This window comes from Anas platyrhynchos, chromosome 5 (assembly GCF_047663525.1).
Source record: "Anas platyrhynchos isolate ZD024472 breed Pekin duck chromosome 5, IASCAAS_PekinDuck_T2T, whole genome shotgun sequence".
Classification (NCBI taxonomy): Eukaryota; Metazoa; Chordata; class Aves; order Anseriformes; family Anatidae; genus Anas; species Anas platyrhynchos.
Window position 1 is genome coordinate 9,147,949 of NC_092591.1, and position 11,992 is coordinate 9,159,940.

Consider the following 11,992-nt stretch of genomic DNA (forward strand, 5'->3'; position numbering starts at 1 on the left):
TCATGGGCAGGGACACTGAGTTTTGCCTCAACAGAGCTGAGGCAGAGGATGCCCCACGCACATTGGTCTGCTCACCTTCCTCCCTGCACAGCGATGCAATGACTGGCTGATAATCCTAATAAAAACATAATGAAAAATGAAGCATTGTCACCCAAATCCCTTGCTGTAACAATGCACAGGATGAGCTTAGAGCAGATGAGCTGGCAGCTCCCCACTATTCCATATTCCCATGCATAGAGTCTGTTTTTGTACCATAGCCTTTTCTATACCCGCATCCTCAGATAACCTGCCTCTGCTTTGTTCCCTTCCCCGGTAAGACGTGGCATAGGGTGGACAGATGCTCTGGGCTGGAGTTACTCCCCATTTATTATCTGTAGATGTAAACAGAAGGGCTGATAAGAAGTCAGCATGGATAATGTCTGGCTATCACACACAAAAAAGGGATGTTTTGGGAAGCTGTGCGAAGGACAGCAGTCTGAGGCTCAGATCTGCTTCCATTTAAGTCAATAGGCGCTAACCTCAGCTAAACTGCGTAGCAGAAATTTCTTCACGGATCCTTTACTCAAAATTTTGGTGAAAGAAAGCACAATGATGTCTTTTGTGAGTTTATGGCCAAGAAAACTTAACCAGGTTACTGTAATGGAAACAGTGTCACTCATATCACCGCAGGGACAATGCTGGAGTTGTGGTTGAGATGGAAATATCAATGTGCATTTTGGGGTAAGGTGGAAAAAATATGCTTTTAGCTCCGTAGCATTACCAAACATGGAAGTAAGCGCATTTCAAAAGTCAGCCTTCTGAGATTTTTTTGTGTTTCTGCGGGCTTTTTTGCTATTGAAGTTTGAAAATGGCTCCTTTTTATTGAGAGACGGATTGGCTGAATTCTAGCTTTGAATACAATCTCCTTGCTCAGCCGCTCCAATTTCCTCAAATAAGACTCCCCCGGGATAAAAAATTCCCTGCTTCATCCGTCCTCTTGGTTATCTTTGCTTTAAAAAATCTTCCACTTCGAGTTCAACATGAACTTCTTCTTTGTACACGTCCCACACACATTCAGATGGGCAGTTATACACATCCATAACCTCAGCAGTTAAAATTTTGTTTAAATATAACCAGGCTCCAGGGGCTCCAGAACAAGCCAAATTTGTTGCCTGCCGCACACAGCATAAAAAGCAAGGTCTGTTTGCGTTCATGTGTCATTAAAGACAATATTGACGAGCTAGTGAAAGGTAGAAGTGGGGCGAGGCATCAAACACTTGAAAATAATCCAGGGACAATTTTATGTTGAGAAAAGAGCTGCTGTAGCCTGAAGAAGCAGAAAAAGAAGTTGAAAACAGCAGCAGAAGTTCAAGCAGATGCTAAGGCAGCCCTCGCATGCGGAGGGGGAGACGAGGGAAGAAAGCGAACTAGAGGTTCTGCTTGTTGTCAGCTAAAACCAGCTGAAGACACACAGATAATTTTCCCACCCCGGTTTATTTCCCTTTCTTTATGCATATGATGCAAGCACATATTAACTTGATTTAAAACAAAACCTGAACCGCTGCATATATTCAAGTTCCGCAGATTGGCCTGAGGGAAAAAAAAATAAATTAAAAAAAAGAGGGATGAGTGTATGAAAACCAAACATTTATACAAGTGGTTTCTCTGGAAGTGTGGAAGTGATTTTCCTACTTTCCTCCCATACAAACACCCAAATGGATATCATTGCTTTGTGCCCCGATGGGTAAAACCTCGACCAGACGCAGCTTGGGAACGAGAGAAGCACCCACATCTGTTAACATTCACCTCAGAGATAGCGTCACGTGAACTTTCTTATTGCTTTTTCTGCTTCCTTCCCACTGCTTTCTCCTACATTCCTTCTACAAAGAGGGGTGAGCTCAGACACCTCGCTACAAGGGTGGGGGGCTCACCTTGGCTCAGCCCCACTGATTGCACTGCTCACGCACACACAGGCTCTGAGGAATTGCCTCGTGTGATTTTTCAGGGATTAAGAGACATTACAGAAAGCAGCACATCAAGAACCTCCTGTGACCCATGTTTCCTTCTCCCACGTCCCACACGACCAATGTTTTGTGTCCCCAGTTTGGTGCCGGGGTCACCTGGGTGCCCTCATCAGCCCCGGTTTCAAGGCGGGTCTGTGGAGGAGCTTTGCCAGCCAGCGGTGGGTCGGTTAGACCATCAGTCCTCCCATGGAGGCAGTCTCCGTCCCACACAGAGCCCGATTCAACACAGATCCAGCTTTCTAAGGGAGATCATGCTGTTACAGAAGTAACTCCAGTGTTACTTACATTGCCACAGTCAAGAGACAAATGCTTTCCTCTATTTACCCCGGTCAATATTTGCTGTGTTGTCCTCAATGCATTAGTGAAGACGTTCACTCACATCTGCTGCCTGCCAAAAAGCAAGTTAATTTAGCTCGGTGATACAATCCGAAGCAGTTTGAGTCATCTACATCCCCAGCTACTGCTGTCCAGACAGACACCACATCCATCCACACATGCGTTAATAAAGTCTTAAAAATAGATCATCAGTTCCTCTAGACCTGAAATAAACGTGTCTGATCCCAGGAAAGCAAAGGAACTGAGAGGAACAGCCTTGCCCGAGGAGCTGCAACGCAGGATGCTTTCCTAATGCTCCTCTGAGTGGTGGTGGCCAGGTCCTCCTGCTCTCCTGGAGCTCACAGCCAGGGAAGGGGCTGGAGATGCTCCAGCAGTGCCTGCACTGCCTCCTTGCCTGGACCTGGGTGCTGAAGAGCGTTAGATCAATTATTCATCGGCTAAAAGGCACACTTCTATTACAACAGATGTTTCTCCGAATGTTTGACACTGCCCATTAACTCACCCTTTAATTTTAATTGCTTAACTAATGGCTATATTCAAGGTTAAATGGGTTTAAATCTTCTTTCTTCTCTTATGCTGCTGAATACGAAGATACCATCTGACCTAACAGGGGAAAAGGGAGGCAGAAGGAACCTAACCAAGGATAATTTTCGACAGGATGCAAACAAGTGGCCAGTGAAGGCTCCACGCAGCCACCCAGGTGGGCACAGCACTCCTTGCTCCTGCTCAGCAAGGTGGGAAGTGCTCGTTTCAAACAGCCTGGCTGGCAGCCTCCAGGCTGAGACCTCAAGTTACACAGGTAATTCATGTTTATAAGACACAGTGGTGTTTGCCCAGCAAGATGTTCCTGTAAATATTTACAGCCCATCTGAACAGCGGAGCTGGCAGGCTGAGCAGGGAAGGAGCTACTGCGGGAGAGGAGTTTGCCCTCCCTGCCTGGGGAGGGGATGCTGAGGGTATGGCCCCGAAGAAGTGCTGGGCTGCAGGGCAAGAACGCCTGTCCCAGCCTTGCTGCTGCAGTTGCATCCTCCCAGCTGGTCGCTGCTCTTGCTTTGTACCAGGTGGGACCACGCAGCTGGTGCTCGGTGCCTTAGTGAGGCAGCAAGCATGCTGATTTCTGCAGCATGAGTAGCTGTGCTCTTGTTATCTGCCAAGCCAACACCCCCAGGAATGAGAATGTAGGTGCTGTGAATTCTGCAAAAAGTGTGCTCCTTGTGCCCCACCACAGGCACCAGCCACAGCAATCCCAGCCCTCACTGCCAGGACCAGCCTGGCTCTTCTCCACTGGAAGAAAACATAAAGGACACGTCCTGGAGAGGCCACATCTCCAGGCGGGAGACTTACCCTCAGCAGACGCAAGCACAGAGGTACCTTTAGCATCACATTTTGTTGGTGTGACCCAAAGATCTGAATGCATTTTGTTTGGACAGTTCAGGTCTGTCCAAAATAAAAAATACCAGCAGGAATGACAGGAGTGAGCCAGGACCAGCTCCAGCCCTGGGAACAGCAGCTCCACCACACACCCATCCCAGCAGAGGGGCTTGACACAGGCAAGGAAAACACTTTTTTCTCAGCATCATAACAACATGAAGGAAGGAAAGAAGAAGCAGGCAGACAAATAAGTTATTTTTTTTTTTTCACAGGAGAAAAGGAAGAATACATCTTTCATTTCTGGCTTTCTTTCCTTCTATTTGCTCCTTCTTCAAGAGGTGAGAGAGCATAGATCTGTGCACACCATGCTCCAGGTTGTTCTCAAACTTCAAAAAATATTGGTCTAGACACTTACAGTCTCTGTTTTGTGAAGAATTTGGAGATTGACGTGTGAATGGACCCCGTGCTAGGAGTACAGGAGGCCAGAGCCTGATCTCAGCTTGGCTGGCATTGATCTAGTTCAATTCAGACATTCCACCCAAACCAGGCTCTAGCACCATGCTTGTGAAAACCCTTTGGTCCCACCATGCAGCCCCTCATGCAGGTTTGAGAAATCTGATCCCCTCTCTGACCAGGTAGGATATAACCAGTTATTTCCCAGCAACAATGCAATAACCACTGCTAAGATCACCACTTCGAGCATGCCCAGGCACGGCTTTCTATTTGGGAAGAGGGAAATCATTAAGGGTCATTAGCCTATCCTCTGTTGCCACAGCCAGAGTTACACCACAGCTGTTAAGATCAGGGCTGCCGGTAGTTAAACATCTCTTCCTGGTCCAAGGGACAGCTTAGCATGAGAAGAAACACCCCTCCTTCCTACCCAAGTCTGCTCTACCCCACATGAGTACCGAGGAGCAGCTGAGCACTGCTGACCCTCCAGCCCTGCCTGGCTCCCAGCCCCAAATAGGCAACCAAAAAGTGGAACAAGGCTCTCTAGTTTAGTTTCTAAACTGAAAAAAAAATAATCTTAGGTTTTTAGTGATTTTCTTTCTTTTTTTTTTTTTCCCCCCAGCCGGCTCACGAGGACATCCACTCATTTGATTTTGGCTCAGGCTCAGCAGCGTTCGGTAGTGACAACCGTCAATCCTGCCAGACAGCCGATGGCACAGACTGCGGGGAGTGGGCGATCTCCCATTTTTGCAGCTACGCCGCGACTTGTGCGCGCGTTTCGAGGCGAGCTGGCGGGCGGCCAGGCGCTCGGCAGCGTCCTCCCACCCCGCGAGGTGTCTCGGCAGAGCAAGGTGCCGCGCTGCGCGCGGGCTTGCCAGGACCACGGCGTGAAGCGCGCCGGTGCTGCGAAGGGAGGCAGGATGGCGGGGATGCTCATCCCACATGTTTCAGTTGCACGAAGTCCGCCGGTGAGGTTTTCCCACCCGACGAGTTCAGCTTGAGCGGTACCGGGTTTAATTTTATGGGTGGTTCGGCGCAGCTCAGTTTCTGGTGGAAAAGGGAGCGGCGGCATGAAGCAGCCCCTTTGGGTGGCAATTTCAAGGTCTGGTTGAGGGCACGCTACCAGCTAGCCCGTGCCCTTTGGCAACTATCAGATTTCTGAGTGCAGAACGGAGGATTTCGTTCTTTGTTCCTGAACTCATTCTTTCCATCGCGGGGTCCAGTGGAATGTAATCTCTCCAGATGCCAGCACCTCTTAGGAAATTGTACTATAGCAGCTATGTGCTCTAAGTGGCTTATTCATACGCAGAGAAAAGAATAGTAATATCCTTGGGGGAAGGTTTTGAAATGGTGCACGGTGACACAATCCCCAGCACCAGCAGGCTTTACTTCAGCTGAGGATCTCTCAAAACCAAGCTTGTTTTCAAGAGGAGCAGCAGAGCTTGTATTTCACATTTTACCCCTGGTTTGTTTAAAGTCTTTTCTTGCTGTTTAAAACAACCAGTGCTTCCTTCCTGGGAGGGAGGCAATGCTTTTAGGGTTACTGTAAATAATCAGAGCCAGAACAATTGGCTGAGTAAATTATCCTGTCCGCTGACACTAACAGACTCCGTGGAGCTACTAGGAACTTCATCAGCTTTTTTTTCCTCTTACTATTATTATAGCAAAACAAAGGTTTGCTCAAAGTCCCTCTCTGCAGCAAACCAAAGCAACGCCTTGGAGATCACAGTCCCAAGGTGCTTTTTTTGAAGCCCTTATGCAAAAACTTTGAACGAGAAGGTTTGTCATGAAAAAGCAGCACATGGGAGAGCAAGGGAGCCCGAGGAGCCAGCTGACAGATGACCGCATGACAAAGCTAAAAGGAAACTCCAAACGCTGCCAGCGCAACTGCCCGCAGAGTGTGCCAAGAGCCAGGTGCTTCTTACCCAGAAACTGGAGGAAAAAAAAAAAAAAAGCTGAAAAAAAATGAGAGTTCTTCTGGGCAGTGCCTCTCCTGCTCGTGCAAAGTAATCTGCCACTCACAGGGGCACAATAAGCAGGCAGGGGAAGAGGTGACACATAAGTGAGGGAGCAAAGTAGTGTGCCTTGCAGAATGAGGAACCAAATGGAGTATATTCAGGAGCTCACCACTCACCCCCCTGAAGCAGAATTGTGTTAACAACCAGCTCTGCTCTGCAGCTGGATTATGCTGAGGAAAGGGAAAGTTAACACAGAAGCACTGCTGTTAACATTACCCTCGAATGGAAGCAGCATAAATACAAAATATTTGTTTCTCTGCTACTGTGCAACATCTGTTCTCAATAGCTCAGTCATTTTCCTCTCTCCCTCCCTCGGGGTTTCAAAGTACACAAGGAAGTGGGAGAGACTTGCAGGTAGCTGGTGCCGTTGTGCCCGCTTGAAAGTTGTGCAACACCGGAGCCTGTTCAGCAGCCTTTGCACCCGCAGAGCCTTCGCTGCAGCGCTGGAGTTTGCCCTGGCAGCACCTGCCAGGGCAGAGCTTTGCAGGATACCACCAGCAAAACAGGCATGATGTATAACTGCATTTATGTATAACTGCATTTTCTGTGATTTGGTACCTCCACACATAGAAATCTAGGGAGGTGACAACCCTGAAGACTTCCACTTGCAAGGCTGCAAATTAAAAAATAACAAAACTAAAAACCCACTGAATCAGACAGCTTTTGGCTTCAGTGCTGAAAGCCAGCGATGCAAGTAACAATGCTTGTTCTCTCCATCTATTTCTCTTCTGCACAAGCCTTGAACACATTGCAGTTGTAAAAGTGAAGGGAGCTCGTGCCAGGGCATGATGTGGAGATGGGCTCTCCAAGGGAAACTCCCGGCACTGACATTTGAGCAACAAGATTTTGGATATGTCAGCTTGAGATGAGAATTAAGAGATCCAGATATGATGGCTGTGCAGGAGATTGTCCTGAGGGAAAACTCAGGTTTGTAGTTATATTCCTGATAGCCCCTGTGCTCCATCAGCTACACGCAGCCAAACTGCACACCCAGAAGACCAGGTAAACAGATAAATACATGTTAAATGGCACACTTCAAAAAATAATTTTCCAAAATAAATCTCCCAGGTTTCCTTATTCTGAAAGCATTTGACATTTTTGTTGGGTTTTAAACAATTGAAGCAAAGAGCCAGAACTTTTTATTTGAAGGTGAATAATAAAGCATTGCTAAAGCTTTCTGGTATGCTACTGGAGGCACAGTGAAACACCGCAAGAAAGCCACCGTGCTCGCATTGTACTTCAGAGCAGCACTCAGTAAGTTTTGGCATCTTTTGATGTTTGCAAATACTGTAGAACAAAGTGCTGTCTGATCTCTTGAATTCTAGTTTTACTAGTAGTGAGGCTTAAACAAAAGCGAGCCCCTCTGCAAACTCACAAAAATAAAAAACAGGTGGCTTTTGTTGATGAGCGTCTCGGGTGAGTTTTTAGCCTAATTTTAGAGGTAAGAAGAGTTTCTGATTCTGCTGACTGTGAGAAGTATTGCATCGCCTCTGCCCTGCTGGAGCTCAGTGCTATGGGAACAATATAACTATCTCTATCACCATCGGGAGCGATAGGAAGCAGCGTTATTACCTTCATTTTAGGATGAGACCATGCCCAAAACCTTGTACATTGCTCCAAAAAAAACCCAAAGAATTGCCCCTTTTGTGTTCAAGTCTGCAATCCCTGATTGCTCCCTCCCCAAAACTGCCCTCACCCACTGGGTGCAGAGCCTGGCTCCCTGGCGTTTGCTGTCTCTTTGGATGAGACTCGCCTTTGCAGGAGGAGATGGAGAAGAGCAAGCCCTGCCACCGTGGGTTATCATACCAAAAGGCATTATTGACTCCAGCGTCTTTCCTTCCCCAGCTTTGAGAGGGTATGGATGAGACAACACGGGGTGCTTGGGACTGCACCACCCCCAGATCCATGGTGCCCAACAGCTTTCACCGCTCCAGTTTCACAGCGCTGAAGCTGGGACTGGGTGGCAGCCGGGCAATCAGCAGTGCTCCCTCCAAACTGCCTGCCAGGCAGAGTGAAACTCACCCCCCTGGGTAAACGTGAGCTTAAGTAAACTTTCCACGCTCCCTCAGAGCCACGGAGCCGAAAGTTCGTCTCCTAGGTGTAGGGGACGCACCAGGAAACAAAACTCTGCCCAGGCCAGGACCAGCGGTGGTGGCAACGCTGCTGCCTCACCTCCCCTCAGCCTGATGTGGGTACCTGCAACGCCAGGTGCCTCCTGAAAGTCCCCGACCCTACTGAACCCATTCCTCTTCAGCAGTGAGCTTTTCCACCATACTTTTAACGTACATCAGCTGAAGGCCCCAAAGCCTAGAAGCCCTCCCACCCTAGCATGTGCTGCTGGTGTCCTGCCTTGGCCCAGGGGGTCTTACAGGGTTGGTGACCCCTGGTGGAGCCCGGCCTCTGCTCCCCTTCTGGCTGTGAGGTGTCTCAGGACACCTTCCTTTCAATTCAGTGCAAGGAAAATGAGATTCCAGTGCAAGGAAAGAGGAGGAGGCTAATTGGGTCATTTCTGAAGTTAGAATTGGAGGTTCAGTTTGAAGGTTATAAGAGAGGGAAGACGATGATGTTTGGTTTTTCCCCCTAAAAAATTCAATGGTGTTCATTAAAAAGTGATCAAAATCCTACCAAAGGCAAAAGCCTAAGACAGGAGAACACAGCCTGCTCTTGATCAAGCAGACACATAGACACACGTTCTTCAGGTTTGCTGAAGAACAGACATAACCCCATGGCCTTCACCTTGTACATTTTAAAAGCCACTTTTTTTTTTTTTTCTTAAACAAGGCAAATCACTTCTGCAGGCGCTGCCTCCATGACCCATTTCCCACGTTGTCCACTTCCAGACAGCAGCTCGTGGCCTGGGGCCTCCTGTTTTTCAGTTGCCATGAACCAAGGCACTCAGGTGGCTCTAGGATAAGGTTGTTCTGCAGTTTGGCAGCTTTGCCCAAGACTCCGCATCTAGGTCCATCTACGAGTTGGTCAACTCACCCCATAAACCATTCTCACAGCTCCATCGTCACGCTGCCAGTAGAGCCTCCCTCCTCGTGGAAAGACAAAAGCATCACAGCACTCGCTGTGGGTTAGATGTTAATGGGAGAAAGAAGTCTTTCGGGCTAAGAAACAGGTGAACACCATGGCAGATAGCTTGAGGAGGACCCCACGAGCAGGTTAGGCACAAATTTATTGGGAAAAACTAACACTGAGCTGACCCTGCCCAGAGTGGGAAGACAAAGCACATGCCCAGGGAAGGGCTCTTCCAGTTCCCCCCTCAGGGCCTTGCATGTGCACATTGAAAACAGCAGCGTGAAAGGGTTTGCTTACAAAACATTTTTAGAAACCAAACTGTTTGACATGCAAGAGCATCGCTAAAGAAATGATTGAAAGGAAACCAGCTTCTTCTGACAGCTGATTAGGCATCAGAAGGGTTGAAATCCCAGTCGTTGCAACTTGTCCCACTCTACCAAAAGTAATATGTTTTTATCTGATTTACAAATTAAGGGGGAGAGAAGCTTCTGCTCCTCCAAATGTCACCGGGCGGCTGTGAAATAAAGACAGCTTCTGGCACATGAAAAATGTAGATACCCCTCCCCGCGCCTTGCTCAGTGTTTGTTGCCATAACCTATTGCACAGATGTGATGGGTTTTTGAACACAAGATCTATTATGTTTCCTGCCAGAGGCTCAAACCTGTACAGGCTTTCAAAACACCTTGCCAGGTAGTTACTTTTCATCCTGACTCAGTATTTGCCGGCAGCCACTGCCAAGTGCTAGCTTGGGTCTCACCAACAGGCTGGGAAGCCAGCACCGCTAACGAAATTCATTACATTATCTGTATGATCGTCCTCCCCCCATCCTGGAGCAGAAGTCAAGCTATTCTCACACTCCTGTACCTAACCTAGTGGGCTGCGTGGATCTGTGATATCCAACAGGGAATTTGGATTGCTCTTTCTCCCTCCTGCAAGCGTGCTCTTATGCAGAGTCCGACCCTGTGGTGGATTCATCCTGCAAAATCCTGCTGGACTGGAGCCACCTCGCTGCCCCACAGGGGAACCCAGCACCTTATTTCCTGCACCTTGGAGACCGCCTACTTACACGCTTGTGTTTTCCCGTCCAAGCTCCCTCCGTGTGACCTTGGGGAGGGAGGATGGCACTGTCTGGCTCGCCCTGTGCCAGCCAGGAAGCCTGCCAAGCGCCGGACAGACACCGCAGCACATCACAAAGTGCAGCGGAGCTTCTTGCCGTGCGCGGCCCCAGCCAAAACAGCCATTTGATAATTAACCGCTCGGCCCGAGCCAGGCAAGCCGTGGCGACGGGACGCAGCACGCTCCTCGTTGCGCTCCGAGGGGAGGTTGCAACCCGTGCAGTGCGGGGCAGAGGTTGGGGGCTGACCCCAGCCCTCGCCCGCAGACACGGCGGCAGATGCGCCGGGCTTCCCCACGGCCTCCCCCTTGCCTGGCAGATGCTGGCCTCGCTGGGAAAGCGCTAAATGGATTCTGCTGAATCACTGCAGCAGATGGCTCCTAACACCACCTGGATAGCTCAGAAAGAAGGAAAAAAAAAAAAAAAAAAAGAGATAAGGAAGGTTGGGGAACAGAAAGTACCTAGTGTGTGGGCTGAGCTATCCCGAGGGAGAAGTAACCTGTGGGTAAGGTCATCATTTGAACTGCTGTTTCCCCCAGATTCCTGTGTTATGAAGTCTGATATCATCCCTTTCCTGGCAATGTTGCCCAAGGTCTCCAAAGCACCTTGCTTCAAAACTGCTTGGGAAAAGCCTCTGCCCCCAGAGGCTGTGGGGAAGGACTGGGGGAGCCAGGCTGTGCCGGGAGCTTGGGAGGGGAGGGCTGGGGACCAACTCTCCTCACGGTGAGCTGCGGGACTGAACAGGGCCACAGCACCAAGTCAGATGTTTGTACAGACATAAAGACCAACTCACCACCAACTAGCTCTTAGTGATGGAGCTGGGATTGGTAACTCCTCTCTGCTGGCTCAGCCCAGCAGCCCACGTACAGCCATCGGCTGGAGCCGTCCCTATTTCCAGGCACAGTGTGGGACACCAGGGGCTTGGGCTGGCAGCAGCTCCAGCCTTCATCCCCTCACCAACCTCCTCTTACCAGGTCAGGCAGCACCATCGCTTTGATGCACGTACAAGGCCCTGCATTCATCTGTATTAGCAGATTTCCTTATTTTTATTTTATTTTTAAAGCCAGGCTGGCAAGTACTTTTATTCTCTGCCACAGATCATGTTGAAAGGGCACAGGAGCCAGCTGTGTACAGCAGCGTGCAGCTGTATGAGAGAGAATAACAAACAGGAAACAGGTAACAATAACCAAATTGTTTGCTCTCCCCTCCCATTAAACAGGGCTGGCAATTTTTTTTTTTTTTTTTTAAATTGGGATGAAAAGAGCTAGTCAGAAAGAGGGCAGCTCGCACCATACATACACAGAGGATGTGAGCTTGGAAAATGCTCTGCATTCTTCTGCAGCCGCTCGTCCCCACCTCGGCCACACGTACAAGAAGCGAAGAGACAGGATCCCTCCGTCGTGTCGTGATGAAAGGCACCTCTCTGTGCAAAGTTGCTCAATCTGTAACACTTCCAGCCAGGTCCTTCCCGGCACAAAACACTGAGAGGTTTGAGACAAAATGTTCCCCGAGCAGGTCGCTAGCAGCCCTGAGCACAATTCGTCCTCCTCCTCCTCCCAGGACGAGGCGTTTTCACACACCAACTGCACCGTGTGCTCAGCTCCATTTTGTTTGAGCCCAGCTTTGTCCTACATAGGCTGTTCTCGCTGGGTCACACCTGCCATTGATTTCCTCAGATA